At 32.3% G+C, this 14792-nt stretch overlaps 1 protein-coding gene across 2 annotated transcripts in view; it reads left to right on the forward strand.

Annotated features, from left to right (window-relative positions):
- Window positions 1-14792, forward strand: part of LOC108918007 (class A basic helix-loop-helix protein 15) — an 80856-nt gene that overhangs the window by 40758 nt on the left and 25306 nt on the right. The window contains exon 1 of one of the 2 annotated variants that reach the window (XM_018724845.2): window positions 14164-14347. The exons of the other annotated variant lie outside the window; for it this stretch is intronic. The gene's annotated coding sequence lies outside the window, so the exon portion shown is untranslated. Of the gene's footprint in view, window positions 1-14163; window positions 14348-14792 lie in introns of those variants that run through there. 2 annotated transcript variants of the gene reach the window in all.

Below are 14792 nucleotides of genomic sequence, written 5' to 3' on the forward strand. Positions count from 1 at the left end.
CTTTCGTCTAGTATTCACACTGTGATAATGACTAATCAAAGCAAAAATATTCCTATTTTTGAAAACATATACTTATCTCAAATATATATACAGGGTGATTCATTAACAATGGGAAAATCGAAAGCTGAAGATACTACACGTAAAATGATGACCATTGGCGTAAACATACCTTATCCGAAAGTTGATAGTTTCGGAAATACAGGGCGTTGAAAGTTTAAATCGTTTTTTTATGATTATTCTGAAAATATGTAGGTTAGGAACTTGAAAGTTTGTGAAACTATATTTTTTAAGCGTTAAATTCAGCGTTGTTCATACGACCAATTTTACAGAAAATTTAGTTAATAACTTTTTACCTTACAATTTAAGGTATCTAGTCATATTTTACCAATTTCTTGACTGTAAAATAAAGGTTGAACGCAGAAAAATAAGTTATCGAAAAATGCGCATCATTATTGCAAAAAACGATATAAACAAATCCCAGGGTCAGGCAAAAGCCGATCGGGAATTCACTCTTTTTGCTTCAAATAGAGTTTATTTTTATGGTAATTTAAAAAAAGAGAAATCACCTACGCCTCTTTGTTCCCAAGATAGCTTCTTTATATAATGTTAATTGTATTGAACGTATCGAACCAGGATTTTAGAGACAATTAAAGACAGGGTTAAACTTTTATTTTCAGAAAGTTTTACATTAATCATTCATGTAATAATCGCGCTAGCTGCAGTAAAAGTTAACGTTAATGAACAGCCTGTATGCGGGAGAAGAACCGCCAGAACCGCTCTATTTAGTCCAAAAAGAGCGAATTCCCGAGCGGCTTTTGCCCGACGCTGTTTTGCACGTCCTACTTTCCTAGTTGTAAAGGACTTAATTTCAACTTTTGAAATTTTTTCTTTCGGTACGTTAGTAAACAGATTATGTGGTTACTTTTGTGTATTCCATTTATCATTATTTATTTATAATTGTTTGAGTTTTCTGTTAGATTACTTGTTAGCTACAGTTTCATAGTTTATCTTATTTAAAAGATTAAAATTTTCGTTTATGGAATGGCAGGGCTGTGGCTAACACCCATTCAATAAAATTAACTTGCCAACGAGTACCTCACCGTGGGTAGTTTAGAAATATGCTTTCTAATAAAAGTTGCCTTTTAGTGACCTTGCCTTTAAATTAAAGAGATTTTACAACAATGCATATGCACTGCAGTTTCAATGTTCCCAGCGGCGGGGTATGAAAATTACTGAAAATAAAAAGGTACACAAGTCACTTTTCACGACAGAATTTGAGAAAACAAACTTATATGTGAATCTAAAGGTATAAATATGACCCCCACCCAAAGTTACGCCCTGTATATTGTATTTGTCTGCATTTGTCAGTATGAAATTTATTTGGTGCAACTTCTATTTAGCATATTCTGTGCTAAATAGAAATAACTTAATTTCAGTGTTCGATATTCCTATATTTTGCTTACAGAAAGTTACTAGAACGAAAGAATCCTACAACGCCAGCCTAATGCTTTAAAAATTCCGCTGTGGCTCGAAAAATCAGTCCGGGGCCTCTCTAAAGCGTTACAATGTATGAATATTCCGAATCGTATTGCTGAAAAGAGGCCGCATTTCGTCACAGTGAACAAACAGCACATGAATCGGTTTTTGCTCGAGTTCTTGAAGATCTGTTAGAACTCGAGGAAAAAGAGAACGATTGGGTGGCCAAACACCCGTAGGAAGTCATCGACCTACTATATACATTTCGCGTTGGGTATAATAAGTCAGGTGGAGGCACTAATTTGATATTCCGAACGCGGTTTCTAATTTTACATACTAGGGGCCTTATCTGACGATAACGCCTAACGTGGCCTGCCTGTCTACGTCAGTGCAAATTGAAGATGAATATATTATAGAGCTGGATAGATACCTTTAATAATTAAAAGTATATTTATATACAACGTGTTACAGTCTTTCCGAAGTCAGTTGAACATGTATAAAAACGTCAAGCAATAAAATTTAGTTTCATATGCGTCCCTAAAAAAGTTTTCTGCTAAGGGTAAAAATTATAATAATTTGTATATAATGTGTAGAAAATTTCTATTATATAGGGTGTCCGCGTTTTTTGTAGCAGGACTTTCACAACATGTACTGAAAGTTCTTGTAAACATATTATGTATAGATGCGTCGTTTTCGATTTACAGAAAACGAAAACCCCTTTTCAGACTTTGTTGAAACTTGGCAACTTTATTTGTAATAATAATACTCATTTTCCCACATAATTTAATTTGTCCTATTTTCTCCAGTGGCGTCACAACAAGATACCAGCTTGATAAAAATAGAAAAAAATATGGTACGCCACTGCTTTTTGGTAAGTTTGAAATTCAAATTACAACTTTTTTGTTATTTACTTTTTTCCTATCTCGCTTTGTTTAGACAGAAATAAAACTTTTTGTTTCACACAGTTTATTGTAAGATAATAAAAAAAATAAACAACACGGTATAGAAAAACAACTTATTGTATAACTAGACCTCAAAGGAGCTGTTCGAAATGCCCGCCATTTCGTACTACACACAAATTACAGCGTTTTTTTGTGTTTCAAAAGGTCTCCAAATGCCATGTAATAATATTAGTATACAAAATATCCCTCTTATTTCTACCTTTCGCAATTGTAATATGAATGATTAACAGAAGGTGCCTATAATAAAATTAAAATTACCTGAATCACACGAAATTTCGCATTGCTGCACTGCACTGCACTGCTAGGCTTGTCAATCGCATGTCAACAACTGAGATTTATTGCCCAGTCGCCCAGTGCGGCTGTGTTATACGCCATTTACCCGCGCGTGTATTCTTCAACTGGGCGTATACATTTCTATCACTGACCTGTATATGGGTATGACTAAATAAATATGGGAACAAGTTTTTCAAATATTTTAATACCGAGATGCTGACTATACTTTGTACGGAGTTTGACCTTTAAAAACACATATCATAAGTATATTTTCTTAAATTTCAATGCGAAAACTGAATGTTTGTTACTTTTTTAGAGTAATTCTCATACCCCGCCGCTGGACAAACTAACGCGGCCTCGAATAACGTCGAGCTTTGCGGTGTGCATTGTCGTCAAAATTTATTAAAAAGCAAACTTCCACCACCACCGTGAACTACTGCTCTTTATCGCGTTTTTTGGAATGGGTGTTCACCAGAAGCCTTACCATCAAACATGAACGAAAATTTGATTCTATAAAATAAAATAAACTACCTTATAGAGAACTCAGTAACAAATAAATAATGACATATAAATATATATAAAAAATAAGTAAATAATCTGTTTACTCACCTGACTTTTACGGCATATGACAATAACGTATAGTTCACCTCTGTTATCTTTCGTAAGCGTTCGGAACAGGATCGCATTCTGCTTAAATTTAAACTGTTCACGATTTGATTTTGTTGCTGCTTTGTTTACTTTGGATTAATTTAGTATGTCTACCATTATTGACTTCTGAAGAGGCTGAATAAGAAAATAAGGCAAAAAATGTATCGTATTTTGTTTAGAATTTCATAAATTTTTAATATTACTTGTTTTAATGTTATTAAATGCGTCCCCTATTAGTTAGCTAAATTAAGTCATTGTCGGAGATCATTGACACAGAGATTTACAAATTAAATTGTACTCTTTGAAAAAAATAATAACATATAATTGTTTGTGAAAACTTGAAACAATTAAAAAAAATTCCTATCAATAAATAATTATTATAAAACATAAATTAGTTATATTTGCACGTACCAATATTTGTTAATATTTAATAAGTTATGTAAAAAAGTCTATATTTATAAAAAACAATAGAATAGTTTTTCAAATATTTCTCTTCGTCCACGTTGACATAAAAGAAATGTGTTGACTTTAAAATAACACGTTGCAAATCCATACAAAAGCAAAATGTTTTTCTAAATTATTTTCCATTGCAACAGTTTTAGAAAGGTAACAACTGGCAACGTTGATAGTGCACTAATACAACTTACCATGCTAATTCCGAGTGGCGGTGTGAACAAGAATTAAAGTGGAGCTTATAAAACTAATTATAACGTTGCGTTCCCTAGCGGTGAAGTTACAAACTTGAAAATATTTTAAATCAATTTCTTTTGGCCGTATTTGTTAATAGATTTTTTACCCCATAATTGTAACACGTCTAGTTTCCTATATACAGCCACTCCTTACCGTTAATGGATCACCCTGTATAGAGTGTCTCGTTTATACTTAAAAAATTATTATGTCAAATCAAAAAAATATTTATTTGACACTAATACACGTTTTCTTCCTCGAAAACAAATTGAGTTCAAATAAATTGAATATTTAATTGAAAATTTGCATTAGTCTGCATATGATACTTGATTTTAAAATAGAGTCAAATTTTCATTTTAATTTACAATCCTCCTCAGGACTATTTTATTAATCCTCAATTTCCTGACACAACATTATCGGATCCTCATACATCACTTGAGCCTATTTGAAACCCATAGATTAGTGGAATACTTTTTGTACGATTATATATCATATTAACTGACAGGAGACTTCACCTGACTTTTGAATATTTTAAGCCCCTTAACCTCAGGGTGAAACTGCATATCATTCCCTGACTGTCGCAACTGTCGCAATCAGAGCAGATCTAAGCAGGACTTATGGCAATTCTCTGGTGTATTACACAATCCGGCGATCGGCATGGGAAAAATTAACAACGCCTTGAAAGAAAGCAATAAGGAGGGGCCAAGGATAATAAATAAATCATTGATAAGAGTTTTGCATACATTAATATGTCGTTTTTTATGGACTGGTTAGCGAACGGCGTTTTTTTCAATCGCTGCTATGTGGTGCACCACCCAGTAGAACGTTTCAATTTAGTTTAGATTAACTTTTTTATTATTTGCATTGGTAATTGCTTACAATTTTTTTGCGAGTTGTACCTGTTCGACCATTTTAGCAAATGCATGCAATATAAGTTGATTTAATTAATGCTGCTTTATAAATGTTGTGCTTAGTAGTTAGAAAATACTTCTTCTTCTTCTCCTCCTTCTTCTTCTTCCTGTGGTTGGAAGTCCCAAAGCGCGCCTATTGTGTGTCCCACTGCCCAAACCTATTCAGCAAGTAACTTTGCCCTTTTAACAAAGCTTCGTTGCCGACACTTCTGTCAGCTCCTTGGGTTTCAAAAAGGGTTTTCCCAATCGCCCAGGAAACCTTGGGATCATCTTTTCGAATACCATCCCCCTAGTTGGTTCTGACATACGAGTACATGTTTCCATTATACTAGAATAGGGACTATTTCTCCAGCCATTATTATTCCTGAGTCGATATACTCTGGATTTTATTCAGTTTTTCTCTCGCTGTAGTCTGTCGTGTTTCCTGCCACAATACCACAGCACCCTTCTGGTATCCCTCAAAGGTCTATATTTAGGCCCTTGTCATTTGGTTGTACTTAGCAGTAAGAATATATTTGAAATTCAACGAAACATCTCGGAAATCTTGAAAGTTTTACTTGGAAAAACAACAAAGACTGTAATAAATCTGCTAAATATCAACAACTTTAAATCTAACATTTTGTGATGCATTGGCAACTATTTTATAACATTCTTGATTATTACCGTAATACTTAAAAAAATGTTAACGCTTAATCTTGAGATCAGACCTGGAGGCTTCCACTGGAGGATGTCATAAAACTAAGGTGCATACGTCTACACAACCTTTCCTTAGACATTAATTTATTACACAAATAAAATATTAAGAAATTTGAACCCTTCGGGTATTCGAATTTCGAGATTGGAGTAATCAAAGCAACAAACAAATATATAACTCAACAACGACCTAAAATTTGGGGTGCCTCAAGGCAGAATTAAAGGACGGGCTTGTCAACCTGTTTGTACGCAAAAATTATGATGGTGTTTGGCACCAAATCGAACGACTTCACGGTACTTGATGGATGAAGAAACTGTATCAATGACGTACTCCTTTCCGACAAATTTTGAACGAAAATTGGCATAATTGTCATATTTTTACATTCTCTTGATGTAACAGATACTTTTTTTGATAATTTAATTCTAGTTTATGAGATGGGTCTTGTACTTTTTATTCGTCCGATGTTAAAGCAGCCCAAAATTATACAAACGAATTCTTTATTAATCATTAACGCAGACCGACTACCGTCGGTAATTAGAACCTAATTTTATTAAAAAAACGTATTTTTGTCTGTTGCTTTTGTGTGTGTCGCAATTATCCATTTGCTTTGAGTCGAACTTTCATCATAAATATGCATGAGAATTCGAAAAATTAAATTGCAACTACTAATTAGTCGAATCTCGCAGGAAATATCAAATTAAGAAAAAAAATAACTCGGAATCAAAGCCAGCGTGAACCGTGTCATGGCTTGCTGTTAATTTATAACACTAATTTGGTCTCTCTAATTCGTTTCGGTTGTTATCGGGGCCCTCTTCCAGGCAAGAGCCCCGAAGAAACTATCATATATCGGGAGTGGTTTATAGCGCGAAATGTTTTATATTGTTTTACATGAGTTAGCATGGAGAGGAGGGGAGAATTTTCAAAGAAAAAAGTGATCTCATTGAATTCAATTGAATTCAACCTTCTCTAAAACTACACAAGGTAGTTCCAAAGGATAGAAAGATAGTAAATGTAATTGACAATCCTCAAATATGACCTGTACAAGAAATTCATCAAAAAAGAGGAAATTGTATTAAGACCGACGGATTGTAGATCAGGATGGATCGGTTTTGAAGTGGTTGTGAGAGAGGGTAAGCAATTTTTTTCTGGATTACCTTCAGTACAACTCACATAATAAAAGTGTACATTCCTAGATCTGGGCGAGGTCCGGAACATTTTCAAAATTGCAAATATGTTTAAAATAATTAAAAAAAATACCTATTATATCTGCGTTTTTTACTTATATCTTGGAACCTATGCATTTTGGAAGAATATTGAAGAGGAAAAAGTTTTAGAATAGAATTTTTGCACAATATAAGTTAAAAATGTTTAAATTTATTACCGATGTTGCAAAATATCAATAATTGAAAGAAAGGCAAAATAATCAAGTTTTTTGGATAATTTTTTTAAAATATTTTAATTGCTCCGAGGGAATTCTAATTTTGGTAAAAACTTTAAAGTATAATAAAACAACGCACAAAATTTCATTAAAATCGGTTCTATAGTTTTCGCAAAATAATGATATAATAATAAATATCTCTACAATCACCGGAGTTCAGGATCAATAAAAACATTTTTTAAATTTAAATTTTGACATCCTGTATTTTGAATATGGGGCGCCGATATGAAAAGTGGCATAAGGAAAGTCAAATTATTTTAGTCCAAAGAATATGTGGTTAACTGCTTGACCTACTAATTTGTAACACCCTGTATAACTAAAACGGATCTCAGTGCATGTCGTAAATGTCATCAAATTTTTAGTCGGGTTTCGTTTAGAGAGAAAAATATTTAGAATTTCCCTTGCCGCATAGGAACTATTTAAAATATCCTGGCTACAAGATCGACGTGTGAAATGTTCACTTATAATCTCCCTAGTGCTTGAATTATTTTCAGAACGCAGTTTTTGGGAATTTTCAGATATTAATTCAAGGACGTGGGGGATTCGGTAAAAAAATTTTACAACCAAAATTTATTTTAAAAATTTGACATGTTTCATTTTGAAACTTATTTCGCCAAAATAAAGTTGGCTTGACAGGTAGACATTGTTTTGTGGTGCATGACATATTTTTTTCTTCTTAAACGTCATATAATTTAATCGCATTTCACGCGTTTTTTTAATTAAAAAATGGCTCATTTTGGAAATGAAAATTAGGAAAACATAAAAACAACACGTTCCTTTCACTTTAGTAATAAATGAGACATTTAATTTTTGAATTCAAATATTTACCTTTGCAATACAATTCACTTAGTATTACTAAAATAGAAGGAAAGTAAGTTTTTGTAGAAAAGCGATGCCTATGGCAGTTTATCAATGATTATTATTAAAACATATAAAAACACATTCCTTGCACTTTAGTAATAAAAAAGGCATTTAATTTTTTAATTTAAATATTTATCTATGCAACACAATTCACTTAGTATTACTGAAATAGAAGGAAAGTAAGTTTTTGTAGAAAAGCGATGTCTATGGCAGTTTATCAAATATTCTTATTAAAACATAAAAAAAACTCATTCCTTTCACTTTAGTAATAAGAAAGGCATTTAATTTTTAAATTCAAATATTTATCTTTGCAGTACAATTCACTTAGTATTACTGAAATAGAAGGAAAGTAAGTTTTTGTAGAAATCCGATGTCTATGACAGTTTATTAATGATCCTTATTAAACATAAAAAACAGCACATTATATTCACTTTAGTAATAAACAAGGCATTTAATTTTTGAATTCAGATATTTATGTTTGCAGTATAATTCAACTAGTACTTCTAAAATAGAAGGAACGTAAGTTTCTGTGGAAAACCGATGTCTATGGCAATATATCACTGATTCTTAAAAAATCATAACTGCAATCAAGTAGGCTTACGCTTGTGATGTCAAAATCGTCTTCGCTATATGTCACGTTGACAGCCATTTTCTCTATCTTCTACAATTAAATCATGGCAGTGAACAACCAAAAAACTAACTTAAAACCTTATATTATAAGTAATTCTTGCACCAAAATAGGGGACATTCTTATGTCTCATAAAAATTTAAAGTATTTGCCATATTTACTTAAAAAAACTGGAATCAGTCCGCATCAAGAAAACCTTTTCGCAGCTATTCAAAAGATTTTGGAGGAAGATATTACATATATTTTATGAATCACAGACATCTGATGGAAATAAAAAATAAAGGTAATTATTATGGTTCTCCGTTGCGAAGAGAAGAGTTCCAGCCAGAATTTCAAAAACATTTAGCGTTAATAGAAGAAATCTCGGAACAAATATTTATTATTTTAAAATAAATAAAAACATTACAAAGCAAAATTCTGGATAGGTACTGATTTTTTAACCATACCTATGATAGCTGTCAAAAAAAAATTCCACTTATTAATTTTATTTGCCTAGCTTGGCAGGAGGAAAAAAATTTCCGAAAAAATTGAAGGTTGCCATGGGCAACTGTCGAAATTATAGTATGTAATTGGTTTAAAATGACAGGTGTAAAATTTTCAGTATAATCCAAAACGTTATAATTTATTAACAAGCAACCTGTACAGGAGAAATTGAAAAAATATTATCAAACGATTACAACACATGCTGGAGAACTAGTCTGTATGAAACCAGCCTCGCAACCTTTACATATTTATTATCTAAAATTTGAAACCATTTGACGTAATCCTTGTAGTAACTCTTAATGTAACTAACAATAAGCCACACCTAATTCAAATCAGGCGTTACATCCTGCATAAGAAATATCGCCGATCTGGGTCGAATTTGTTTACTATATCTAGTTCCTTATACTAAATGACAAATTCTGAGCTTTTCGTTATCGAAATGCGAGGACGGCCATCCTTTTTTAACCATGCCACCTGATAAATTACTATTTACACTTAACTTACTGATGAGGAACGACTACTTTGAAACAATATATCAACTTTTATAGCTGTGATATGTGGACTAGGTCGTCCGTATAATCTTGGTTGAGTATTTAATAGATTTCTGTTTAAAAAAACAACTTTCTGAAAATAGTAGTGACATTGTAATATCATTCGTGAAAGTGGTAAATGCGAAGGGCCCAAGGGTGGACCCTTGAGGTACTCTAGATATCGCTTCGTAATCCAAGTACTAATTCTACCTCACGCTGATTTCACAGTTATAAAATACTAGACGTTTTTAAGTTTAGTTCACAAATACAAGGTAAAAAAAAAGGTAAAAAATTTTTATTGTGCATAGTTACAATGGCAATATACAACCTATACACAAAAGGACTAGACACAGATAACTGATAATTAGCCTACCCCTCAGAAAGTCAATTAACCTACACATATTAAAAGCAATATGATTATAAAGTGTTATTAAAACAGTGTAAAAAAAAACAATATAACTTATAAATATACATACACAACACTCATACATGCTTGTGCAATACACATACAAATACGTGGTATAGTCAGATTCACACTCATACACACACGCATATTATATTAATACAAGTCAAAAATTAAAAAACTAAAACTAAAAAACAGCAGCATTTGTGGAGTTATCGTTTTCCATGACCAACTCACTGTAAAGTCTTGAGGCATCAGTACATTATTTAATATCATAGCTGCTAAATAGGTAAATGAACATCTAAAATACTCAGTTCGATGACGCATTATTTACAAATCATGTAAATTACGAAGCTGACGATCATGTACAACAGGCCATTAGTTGTATAACCTCGATATTCCTCGAAAAGTTGCCAAACTCTGCGGTTATATCAACTCCGTTTAATGAAAAGACCTATTACTCGTCGTTTTCACAATACCATGGCGTTTTAAATAGATTCACGTAACGATCACACTAATAAAATCGCAGCCATCTACTTAGAGATTCGTTCCAGGTGATGCAGCATTCCCGTGCTGCATTTCCAAATACAAAACTATAGTAAGATCATATTCGATGCAAAGTAATAAATCATTGCCTGTCAAGGGAACCAATGAAGTACGCTTTTAAGGGTTTTACAAATTGAATAATTTCTTTATACATTATGAAGGGACGAGGGGATCAGTTCAGGTCTGGCACCCTTGTTCCTACAAAAATTCCTTTATTCTCATAAACTATTTATTTTAAATGTAATTTATTATAAATCCAATTTGTTTTTTAAATTCCACATATGTACTACATTTTACCTCTGTACGCGCCACTGTTGTTTACTTGTTTTTTGGAAGCGCTCTCTAATTGACGGCAAAGCTCGCCAGGTTAGTATTTGACGTATAACCGACCAGTTCGTACACTCGATGCACCTGGGCGACTACAGCTACTACCAGAACACAGTGCGTATGCAGCGGTATTTCAGATTTTACATTGAATTTCATTTTAAATTTGAAATGATTTATCTTACGCCTCCTAAAAATGATGACATGATTTTCCTTTGATAAAAGACCGACAACTTTTTGCTCTACTTTGCATCGAATACGATCCTACTATACACCCAGAAAAGATATTGATACGATATAGAGGCTACCTTTGACCTTGAGATCATTATCACATATCATAACTTTGTTTCCTCAAAATCTATCGTAAAAAATGATTTATTAACCTTATTTTTCAATGACGACACACAAACACAACATTACGTCATTGAACACTGAAATAAAAAACTATAAATTTTTACACTTACTGAAGACAGCGCATTTTTATGGACCCTTTAAATAGGCTATTGAATATAATAAAAAAAAAATAGGGTTAAAAGTAGGATTTCTTTTGAAAAAGTCATAATTTTGGTATTGCAATTGCGAAGTAAAAACACGCTAATATTCTTAACAATCAACATTTATTACTTATTCATTCTTTTTTGTTAATTACTTCCAAATGTTTCTACTTCTACTAACAAAACCAAATTAAACTTTGAGTATCTTCCTGAAAACCTTTAAATTGTCTCTTTATTAAACATTTTCAATATATTTTTATTTAAATGTTTTTGAATCTTGGTTTCCTTCCAATAATTAATAATAATCATTCACACAGTCATTTAATTAAACAAATAATAGATAAGGAATCTAACTTTCTAACCCAAGAAATCTTTAAAAAAACAAACTTTAATTTAAAGATTATGTATCTGTTAATAAAATTTCTACACAGTTTTTTAACTATGTACATAAAAAAAAATGAGAATCATCAAAGTAGACTAGCTTATTAGCCTTATAAACTTAAAATAAATAAATCACTTCAACCGCTCAGCTATTTGTCTCTAAGTATTTTTTATGAAATGTGCTTTTAAAAATACAAGCGCATTAATAGCATTATCTGACAATCGGTTTCAAGATAATGAGAAAACCAGTTCATTTTCTGTCGATGTTGACTTTATCGTCATTAAAGCTTTATATAAATGTTTAAGGTTTGGCAATATTTTACCAGTTGACTCAAAGAGCTGATTTCTCGACACTTTTTTCTCGTCTCGAGTAAGGCCAGATTTCCCGGGAATTCTCGCTTCGATAAGTCTCGACCAAAAACCTTAGTTAAAAGGAACTATGATGTTTAAGCAATTTGATTGCAAGAATAGTTCAAAGGGTCATTTTAGATGAAAAAACGGCGGAGTGCTATTAAATTAGAGGGTAGAATTTGGAGATAGGGGTGAAAATGCACCCCTTTCAGTTTTTTAATTGGAAGTCGAAAACGAAGCAAAATTTCGCTATAATTCGTAGGAAAAATTATTTAGAGAATTGAATTTCCCATGGAAATAACTTATTTAAAAAATTTTATGCAAAAATATCGTTAATAAACAATTTAAAAAAAGCAAAATATTCGATTTTCTGATTTTTTAAAAATTTTTGCTTCTAGTTTCCTTCAAAACAAGAATTTTTGGATGAAAATTGAGTGATACATGGCCGCTCGAATCTAAGATTGCATGACAGTTTAATATTTTCGAGGGGCAGAACTTTTTATAAAGACTGACATTTTTCGATAAAGTCAAAAACAAAAGAATTTCTCTTCTTGTCAACTCCATCCGTGGACACACTGTATATACATTATTAATAAACTTTATTGTACTTAAATTCTCAAGTTTTAAGTAAATTATTTTATTAAAAAAGTAAAAAAAATAAAAAAAATCTTATTTTTTGTTTTCTTTAAAATTGTTTATTAATGGTTTTTTGCATAAAATGTTCCTTTTACATTTTTTAAATAAGCCATTTCGATGAGAAATTCAATTCTCTACAAAATTTTTCCTATGAAACACCGAAATTTTGCTTCGTTTTCGTGCTATATTTAAAAAATTGCAAAAGCGCATTTTCACCCGTATCTTCAATTTCAACCCTCTAATTTAATAACACCCCGCGGTTTTTTCATTTTTAATTACCCTTCGAACAAGTCATGTGATGAAAATCCTTGAGCGTCTTATTTCCTTCCTTGTTTGCTGCAAAAAATGAGAATTAAAACGTATAAGGGTAAACGCGAAGAAAATCGAAAAATTGGCGAAGTACTTTACAACCTCTTGTTTTGAAGGAAATTTTATCTACATTTCTTTCTTTGAAACACTGCCTATCTTTACTCAAAAAAAAACTAGAACCAAAAAAGTAAAAAAAAAATCTGAAAATCGAATTTTTTGCTTTTTTCAAATTGTTTATTAATGATTGTCTTGCATAAAATTTTCCTTTAAATTCTTTGAAATAAGCTATTTCGATGGGAAATTCAATTCTCTAAATAATTATTCCTATGAACTATAGCGAAATTTTGCTTCGTTTTCGAGCTACAATTAAAAAACTGAAAGAGGTGCATTTTCACCCCTATCTCCAATTTCCACCCTCTATTTTAATAGCACTCCGCAGTTTTTTCATCTAAAATGACCATTTCAACGATTCATGTAATAAAATATCTTAAACGTCATAGTTCAAAATTGTTACTTTATTTTATGGGGAATTTAATTCTAAAACTTTTCTTACTCCTGTTAGTTTTCAAAAAACTTTGTCGTTTTCAACAAAAACACGAACAATTAGTAACAAATCATGACTGTATAGATGGATATATCCTAGCAATATCCAAATGCTCTTCAGATGCAAATAGACATTTCTCCTCTTCTGATCCAATGTCTCAAGCAAAACAATCATTGAAGAAAATGAATAGACAGACAATAAAATCATATAAACAGATAACACAAGCTTTGTACTCGCTTTAGATGTTAGAAAAGTTAACACCTCCCAAAGAAAGTGTAATTTTACCTTGTAAAATATCTGTGGAATTAGAGAGATTAATTCTAAGTTGCTTCGGGAGGTTCTAACATCGAACCTCAGTCTGTCAAGCAGTGTACCACCAAACCACCAAAAACTGACCCCAGGAAATTAGGAAGTCGACATTTCTCCATTCCTCGGCAATGAACCTGCCGCCCGGCTATTGGCCAGCGGCGTGGGGCCGAGGGGGGTACCGCGAGGCACACCGTTCCCGCTGCCAAACTCGAACAAGACGACCTAGATTTTTACATTGCCATTCACCAGGCTAACGGGAAAGCTTTGAATTCTTTTCGAACATTACGATTCAGTTTCACTGGTATACTCGCGGTTGGAACAGCTCGCGGTCGGCGAGCGCACGGTTTTTTTTTTCTCTCACTCTAGTCAGCCCGAGCGGTGGTGCTGCGGCCGATTTTGTGCTTTGTGGGTTTCAAATTGTGCTGCATCGGTCCGTGCTTTGTGGATATGTCAATGGTGGTAGGTTCTCTTCTGTTTTTACGACCCTGGTCCGTCTGGATTTAACGGTTTAAGTCTGACAGAAACTTTAGAAGATTAATAATGTCTTCAGGGCGTCACTTTTTCTAAAAATCTACATTGTAGATGCGAATTGTACGGAAAGTGAGTTCATACTCAAATACTTATTTAAATTAGAGTTTTATTTTGTGGTTATATGTACTACTTTCAGTTTATTTTACCGACCTTTCTATTCTTGCTGATTGCAATGATACGAAGAATTTGAACTGATAGTTCTTAAAATTTCAATCAATAACTTAAAAGAACTGTTAAACACAATGTCAGCAAATTAAACTTTGACAGTTTTTGATAGTGCAGGTTTTAGGTCATTTTAGATAACGGGAAAGCATTTTTCAAACTAGTAAATGAAAAATGTAGGTCTTATAAACAATAAACAATTAAAATAATC

Source organism: Anoplophora glabripennis, unplaced genomic scaffold, assembly GCF_000390285.2.
Source record: "Anoplophora glabripennis isolate ALB-LARVAE unplaced genomic scaffold, Agla_2.0 scaffold90, whole genome shotgun sequence".
Taxonomy (NCBI): domain Eukaryota; kingdom Metazoa; phylum Arthropoda; class Insecta; order Coleoptera; family Cerambycidae; genus Anoplophora; species Anoplophora glabripennis.